Here is an 8,569-nt window from a genome sequence, read left to right as displayed (position 1 = left end):
CTGTATTAATAATATAGGTATGCAAAGTCCGCAGATACTGTGCTACACCAAACACACCCAAATAAAAATGCACCGTAATTAAATTCTGCATAGAGACGTGTTTTTCCCGATTTACTTCAACTAAATTTTCCCCGGAAAATGCCGGTTTTTTCCAACAAAATCTTTAATTTTCAACTAAAATTTTAGGTAAGTAATTGTTTATCAATAATTAAATAACGTGGTAGCATAAAAGCTTTTTTCGTATAGATTATAATTCCAAAAGCCGATGGAAATTGAATGAACAGTTTAGCAACAATTGAATTGTTAATTAAAAATTTAAGGTCGCTATAATAACCACAATAATTATCATACATAAGAATAACTATGATTTTTGTATAAAAGACACTGTAGCTATCTAATGTACTTTACCGAATTGAAATTGGACTATTTAAGGGGCCTCAGGAATATTTTAAAATTATAAACAATTTTTTGGCTTATAAACAAATAGAATATCTCGGGAAATATTAAATTAAATTATATCACGAAAACGGTATTGGAAAAAAGCGGCAGGACGCTTATTTTAAAAGAAAAAACGTTTAATTGTGATGAGTGGTTCCTGAGATACAACTGGTCAAAGTTGACCGGCATTTACGGCAAAGATATAAACAATAGGATCATAATTTTTGAACCATCACCTTTTTATTTTTATCCTCTTTCTTCACACCAATTGTCATACCTTTAAAATAATCATAACATATATTATTATAATAAAAACTATCGATATAACGAGTGAAAATTGCCAAAAATAGCAAAATTCCAATCAAAAATTAGGTTGGAGAAAATGTAATCTCAAAGTTCAAAATCGGTATACGTTAAAAAATGCATTTTCTCGGCTTCCCATGGAGCAATTTTCGTCATCCTTTTTTTGTTCCCAAGTAACTCGAGTAGAGCCATGTAACTAACGTATTATTAAATGTCAAAGTTGCTTTTGTTTTGTTATAATAAATTAATATATTTATTATAACAAAATTTTTAATTTGTTTAAATAAAGATTGTTTAAATAATTATACAGCTTTCAAATAAGAATATTTGTGTTTTTAACGTTAAAAGGTACACTTGTAGTAAGTTTATCTAAAAAAAGTCTACACCTGGAAAAAATATGTAGTTTTCTTTTCTTATAAATAAATTAATCTATTATAACAAAACAAAAGCAAGTTTGACATTTAATAATGCATTAGTTAGATGGCTCTACTCGAGTTACTTGGGAACAAAAAAAGAATGGGGATATACAATATTTTCGAAGATATACGAGTAAGTAAATGTTCAGAAAGATAAAAAGCATCTTTAGTCACTTACACGAGATCTAGCTCCTTTGGAAAACTTTTGAACTGAGAATTATGCCAAAATCGACTTTCTGAAATACAGAATTTTTCCATTTTTTTCGTGCTAGGAAGGACTTTAAGCACCTTTTATATGGCAATTTGGCAAAGTACCAACTGTTTCATTTGTCTTTTAATATATTATATTTTAATCATTTTCACGTATTATTAAGTAGTCAACTAAAATTATTGGCTACTCTATAACACTAATTTTCTTTACAAAAGTGCAAAACACAGGGTGTCTCACCTAGTCCGAAAATGCTAAGGGAGCTAGAGCTCTTTGAAGATGACGTCTAGTAATTCGTTTTTTTTTAAATGCCTCCATAACGCTTGTATTAAAAAAACGAAAACTGGTACTAAAGCAAGAGTACCTTTTAGTACTAGAATACCTTACAATTTAATAATCCAATGTCAAAAATTCTTAAAAGTTAAGGACAAACAATGCGGTACTAGAAATTTGCAATTGATGGAATTGATTTATCTCTGGGAGATAAATAGTACCAGTTTTCGTTTTTCTAAATAGAAGCGTTCTGGCGGTATTTAAAAAAACCTAATTACAAGGCGCCATCTTCAAAGAGATCTAGCTCCTTTAGGAACCATTTTCGGACTAGGTTAATATGGTTAAATTGTCTTAGAATTATCTGAGGAATCTCCGGTTTTCATTTGTTATGAGAGTTTCTGGACAACCTGTATACTTAACTGTTGGTGTATTTAAGCAATATTTTAACACTCACTTCCAGTTATATCCGTTAAGGAATATCAATCTCACCAAACATTCAAATATGCTACAAATGTAAAAAAACTGAAAAAGGACTGATATTTTTTTAAAAGTGGGTTGATAACAGTGTGATTTATAGCATAGTATAAAAACTAAAATACCTCTCTGTTTACATCAGAAGGTTTTATTTATATGATTCAATGATCAGTAGCACGTTTATATCTTTAAATTGTTATTTTCTTAATAATTTTGTTGTTCTATAAAATCTATTATATGAGCCCTAACGACTATATGTTTGGACTATATATGAATTGGTAAAACAAATTATAAAGAGCGATCCACAATAGGGAACTTGCATAAAATTTTAAATTCGAAAAAAGTGTAATAAATCCCAACAGAACATATTTAAAACGTGTATCAAAGATAAAAAAAGTTGTTTTTTTGTTCCGTTTGGCCCCTAAAGGCGATTCTAAATTCAAATTATTGCACCTATCCCAAAACGAGTCGTGACGTCATATGGTTGTGTGTTTACATTCTGCACCAACAAAGTCAACAAAATTGTATATAATTGTAAATTAGACATTATAAACGTCAGTAGAAAATACGTTTGATCGTTTCAACTATTTTAAATACATAGAAAACTTGTACTTTTACAAAATGGCACTAAACAACACTTATAATCTTTTCCTTTATTTTCCATAGTAAACCTTCTTTCATTTCCTTCAAAAACTGTATCAAACTCCAACCTCAACAAACTGGTATAGATTATTATAATGACATACGATAAAAATGTCATTAGCATATAAATATTTTCCCTTATTTCGCGACGATGAGCTGGCCACATACCCAAGTAGGTGGAGGCCAGTAAATTAAAGAATATACCTAAATATAACCACAAAGTTCAACTATGTAACGTCACGGGTCGTTTGAACTATTTTAAATCACAGAATAGTTTAAATTTGTACTTCTAAGTTATTATGAGTTTTTAAAGCGTGAAATTTTGGAAATCTCATTTTTAAACAAAACTGAACATTATTATGTAATAAAAAAATGTGCAAGTTCCCTATTATTTTCTCAAAGCTATTCGAGCAAAAAATTACGTATGTCTTGTTTTAATCTGAATTTGTATCATTGGTTTATAAATTAATTTTGATTAACATTGTAAAACATAAAAAAATCCGCCAAAACCTTTAACACAAAACTTTAATCAAAAATCAAAAAGATTAGCAAAATTATAAAAGTAACAATATATATATTTTCAAAAAAAAACCCTTTTACCACATAGTGGTGTATACACTATGACAATACATTACATTATGTTACATTATAATACAATACAAAAACAACTTAATCTTAAATTTAACTAATAACTGCTATACATTTATATTATGTACAAATTTGACCCATTCCTTCTTATTTCTAGCCAGCGTCCTTGCTTCTATCCACGCTGTTCCCCTTTTCTCGATTATTTTGCCTAGTGTTTTATCCCATGTTTGTCTTGGTCTACCTTTCTTCTTTGCGTTTTTGCCTGCCAAATTTCTTTCACCGGTTTTGTCTGATCCATTCTCTGAAGATGACCCCACCAACTGAGTTGCCTTCTCTCTATAAATTCTAACGTTGACTCGATTTCCAAATCTTCTCTTATTTGAGTGTTTCGTAGTCTATCTCTTTTTGGTAACTCCTCGAACTCGTCTAAGGTATTTCATTTCTACTGCCTGTATTTTACTCTTTTGTCGTTCTGTTAGTACCCATGACTCGCAACCAAAGGTTAATACAGGTCTATATATTGACTTGAACACATTAATTTTTGTTTTTCGTGTTTTTTCTTTTTTATTTTTTAATTTATTGCTCATTGCATGGTATAGGTTCATTGTTTTTTGAATTCTGTTATTAATTTCTGTTTCCTGTCTTCCGTTGTCTTCTAATTCTACTCCTAAGTATTGGAATGTTCGTGCTTGTTTCTATATTTACTTCCTCTACTTTTATGTTTATCTTTTCTTCTTCTTCTTTTTCCTCCATGACCATAACTTTTGTTTTATTTTTATTAAGCGTCATTCCATATTTTTTAGTGTTTCATTCCATATTTCTATATTTCTTTGTAGTTGTTTCTCATTTTCGGCCAATATGACGACGTCATCGGCGAATGCTCCTTCTGAAATGTATACTCTTCTTAAATTTCTATAACCCACATGCATTTTTTTCACTTTTACTTTACATTCTTTAATTATCTCATCCATATAAATTATAAATAGTGTTGGACTTAATCCTCCTCCTTGTCTCAGTCCCTCGTTCGTAATAAATGGTTTTGATTTTCTGTTTTGGCTGATGATATAATTCACATTGTTGTTGTAAATGTTCTTAATTACCCTTATCACTTTGTTACTTATGCCTCTCTTCTCTAATATTTCCCATAATTGTTGCCTTGGTACCGTGTCAAAAGCCTTTTCAAGATCTATGCAAGCCATATACATTTTTTTCTCCTGTTGCTGATATTTTTCTATTATTTGCTTGATTGTAAATATATGATCCTGGGTGCTTCTGCCTTTTCTGAAACCGCTTTGTGATTCCTCTAGTGTGCTGTCAATTTTTCCGATTATTTTTTTGTTCAGCATTTTTTCGTGTATTTTCATGGCTGTGCTTTCATGACAGTGTTATTCCTCTGTAAGTACCGTGTCAAAAGCCTTTTCAAGATCTATGCAAGCCATATACATTTTTTTCTCCTGTTGCTGATATTTTTCTATTATTTGCTTGATTGTAAATATATGATCCTGGGTGCTTCTGCCTTTTCTGAAACCGCTTTGTGATTCCTCTAGTGTGCTGTCAATTTTTCCGATTATTTTTTTGTTCAGTATTTTTTCGTGTATTTTCATGGCTGTGCTTTCATGACAGTGTTATTCCTCTGTAATTGTTGCAATCTGTTCTATCGTCCTTTTTATAAATCGGCACTATCTGTGCCTTCTGCCGGTCCTTGCCGGCAAGTAACAATAATACCTAAATAAAATCAAAGAACCACTATATGTCAGCCACCAACATCTCTACATAACGTAACTCTTCTTCTCATTGAGTCTATAACATTGTTGAAGACCCACGGAGTATTATTTAATTCTTCAGTATGATTCTCTATTCTTTGTCTAAGATCTTCCAAATCCGCTGAAGGTGTTTTAAAAATCGAATTTTTTAAATATGTCCACAAAGAAATTGCAAAGATTCAAATCGCATAATCAAGGGAAGAATATAATAGGCGTATTTAAACTTTTGACCCTATTGCCGAACAAGTCCATAATAAAATTCAAATTTTGAATAGAATTCGACAAATCCCCGTCTTGCTGAAAATATACTTCTATTAATTCATCATCCATCCATTGATTTATAAACGGATTTGAAATTTCTTGACGGTATCTTCCAACATTTAGAATCACTTCGGAAAATATGGGTCCTACAATACGTTGCTTGCTTATAGTAGCCCAAACTCCAAGTTTCTGTGGATGTAAAGGCGTTTCAATAAAATAAAGCGGGTTATCTGCACTCCACATCTTCATATTCTGAGAATTTGTGTACCAGAAAGATGAAACCTACATACATTAGTCAGTAAAAAAGGTTTTGTCTAATACATCATTATTATTGAGATTGTTCAGAAACCACTTACAGAAGGCTAGCCTTGGAGATGGTCGTTTAGGGTGATTTCATGGAAGGCTTCTGTTCTGCCCAGTTCGATGTTTTCTTCAGTTCGCACTTTAGGCCTGTCTGCCACTAGCTTGTTACGTTTCCCGTTTGTCTATGAACATCTACAACACGACGAATAGTTCTGCAAAAGTCGTCATAATGACATTGGGAAATTCTTCAACAAAATCTTTCAAAGCATCTCGGCTGGAGAAAACCCATTCTCCGATAATTCTTTGGCCATTTTTAAAATACATTTCGAACATAGATCGCTTCTGTTCATCCGCAAAAACCATTTCTAATTATAATTTTTAAATAAAAAATCTTGAAATAAAACCGGGAAAATAAAATCTTGAAATAAATGTGCATGTTTTATAATTCTTCTTCTTTAGTTTATTGGCCTCAACCTACTTGGTATTTGGCCATATTTTTAATAATTCTATATCGCCGGAACATATAGCTATGGCTCACTTTGTATTTACTAAATTGATGTCAATATGATGACTAACTGTTGTGTCGACTGTTGTGTTTCAACAAAAATGCTTAAACTGTAACGACATGATTAAATAAGTGATACAATGATTTTGTTTTATTTTTATTTATGATCATCCTAAATTTACTAGGTATTTTACTTGGAAAATATACCACAATTATGTGAATGAGTCAGATTAAATTAAATTATTAGAAGAATTTTTTTACCAAGCAACATAACAAAATTTATTTAAAAATGAATGAACATTTTCAATTTCGTTGCAATACGAAACTACAGCCGTATCTTATTTTAGTTCAATCAGAGAGTGCCACAAGCACCTCTACCGGTTTCGAGACTTATTAGTCTCTCGTCAGGGAGTGCATATGCAGCTCTCTCTGACTGAACCAGAAAAATCCCCGGCGTCCAGTCTCGGATTGCAACGAACGAAATGACAGGGATGCTCTAGCGACATCTGCTAGAAAAAAGTCTTAAGTTTTAATCTAATAGCACGTAAAATAATATTTAAAATATTATTTAATTTAATAAACGTCAACAAATTTAATTTCCAACTTAAACTGTGGCTTATTTCTCAAGTAAAATACCACAAAGAAATAGCTACAGAACAATTTTCATTTTCTAAATAAACAAGTTTCACATCTCTTGCACTTTGTCCAATTTTTATGTCATTTTTGCAAAGGGGTACTATGTACGGGTAGTACATATTCTATGGAACTGTGAAAAAATCAAAAATTTAAAATTATTAATATTATTAATTTTGTTTTGTTAAAATTAAAACACTAGCTAACAGTGGTGACACTAATCCTTTCCAGTTTTATTTAGCAAAAATAAAATGAACTTGATAATGTAAATAGTTTTCTGCTTATTGTTGGCTCAAAGTGAATTATTATTTAATTTTTAAATTATTGATACCATATTTTATAAATAAAATTATCACGAAATAGAATTAATTTTTTTTTTACCTACCCGATATAATATTGTTTTATGTTTTTTTTATCTAAAACGACATATTGTTTCATCTTATGAGAATGTTTATTTCATGAAGTAGGCTTGGGTAATGCCATTAAAAAATGTTGGGGTGATTCTTACCTTAGCTTAGGGAAAAGGCAAAATAAGCTAAAATACTTCTATTTTTCTGCATATTTTGTCTGCCTTTTGCTTCGTCCTTCTTCAAATTTTTCGAGACTTTCTCGAGTTTTTCTTTGAAGATGCTCGAATATGTTCCACATATAGTTAATTTCTTTTGTCTAATGCTTGTTTTCATTCTTCATCAAAGCTCTTTTCTTTGATGCTTTTTAATTCCTATCACTCTTTTAGCCGTCGCCCATATTATTATTTTAATCATATTCCGTTTTTCTTATACTCTCTGTTCTACGAGTTATCTATTTAGTTCTTTTTGCCATCGCTTTTCTATTTCTGAATTTTTTCAGGTTGTTCAGGTTTAATTTTGCTGTCTTTGTGTTTGTTCTTCTCGTTGCTGGTTGAAAGAAAGTGATCCGAGCAGAGACATTTAACAATAGACCAGGCTAGGGATATGCCACTCAATGCATCGGGGTGTAACGTCAATATCAAGTACGGTGGTCTAGCTATCTTTGTCTGTCGGACGAGTGTGAGCGTATCTACCAAGAGGAATGGAACGACACTAACACAGAGGCAGCGGCCATCATATGTTAGAGAGAGAAAGCTAAGCGTCGGTAGAGAGAAATAGAAAGACCACCGACCCGAACTGCTCCGCGTTACGCTATTTTTTGGACCTTACTAATCTATTGGTTATTATATCTATGGATCCGAGCCGCATACTGCTTATTCCTAGCTTTCTTATCTGTTACGATTGTTGCCGCTCTTCTGTCTATATTATGGTGTATCTTGTTCAGCGGCAGATCCAGAAATGACCCCGCAGAAACCTTATGGGAAATGGCTCTCTGTCAAATGCTCTGAAACTTTGGGTTCTGGTAGTACTTGATGTGTAGAACAAAAGACTCGATGGGCGCGTAGCTGCAAAAATTCATGGTTTTAAGATATATAAGCCTTTGAAGTTATAGGTACAGTGAGGACGTTTGAGTTGGAATAAATTCATTTCCTCGAGAATGGGCGAGTCTGGGGATAAATTACAAATCAGGTCGATTTTTTATTTTTAAATTATAATTTTCTGGCATATATATCATACTAGTAACGTGATCCATCTGGGTGTGATGATGACGCAATCGATGAGTTTTTTTTAAATAACAATAGGGGTCTTGTGATAGCTCATTTGAAAGGTTATTAAATTCTCTATTTAATAATATAAACGTTAACAATATTATTTATACAGGGTGCCCAAAAAATGTTTTTGAATTAAATTAC

Source organism: Diabrotica virgifera, chromosome 6 (assembly GCF_917563875.1).
Source record: "Diabrotica virgifera virgifera chromosome 6, PGI_DIABVI_V3a".
NCBI classification, from domain to species: domain Eukaryota; kingdom Metazoa; phylum Arthropoda; class Insecta; order Coleoptera; family Chrysomelidae; genus Diabrotica; species Diabrotica virgifera.
The sequence above is the reverse complement of the archived record's forward strand: the minus strand, read 5'-3'. Positions refer to the sequence as shown.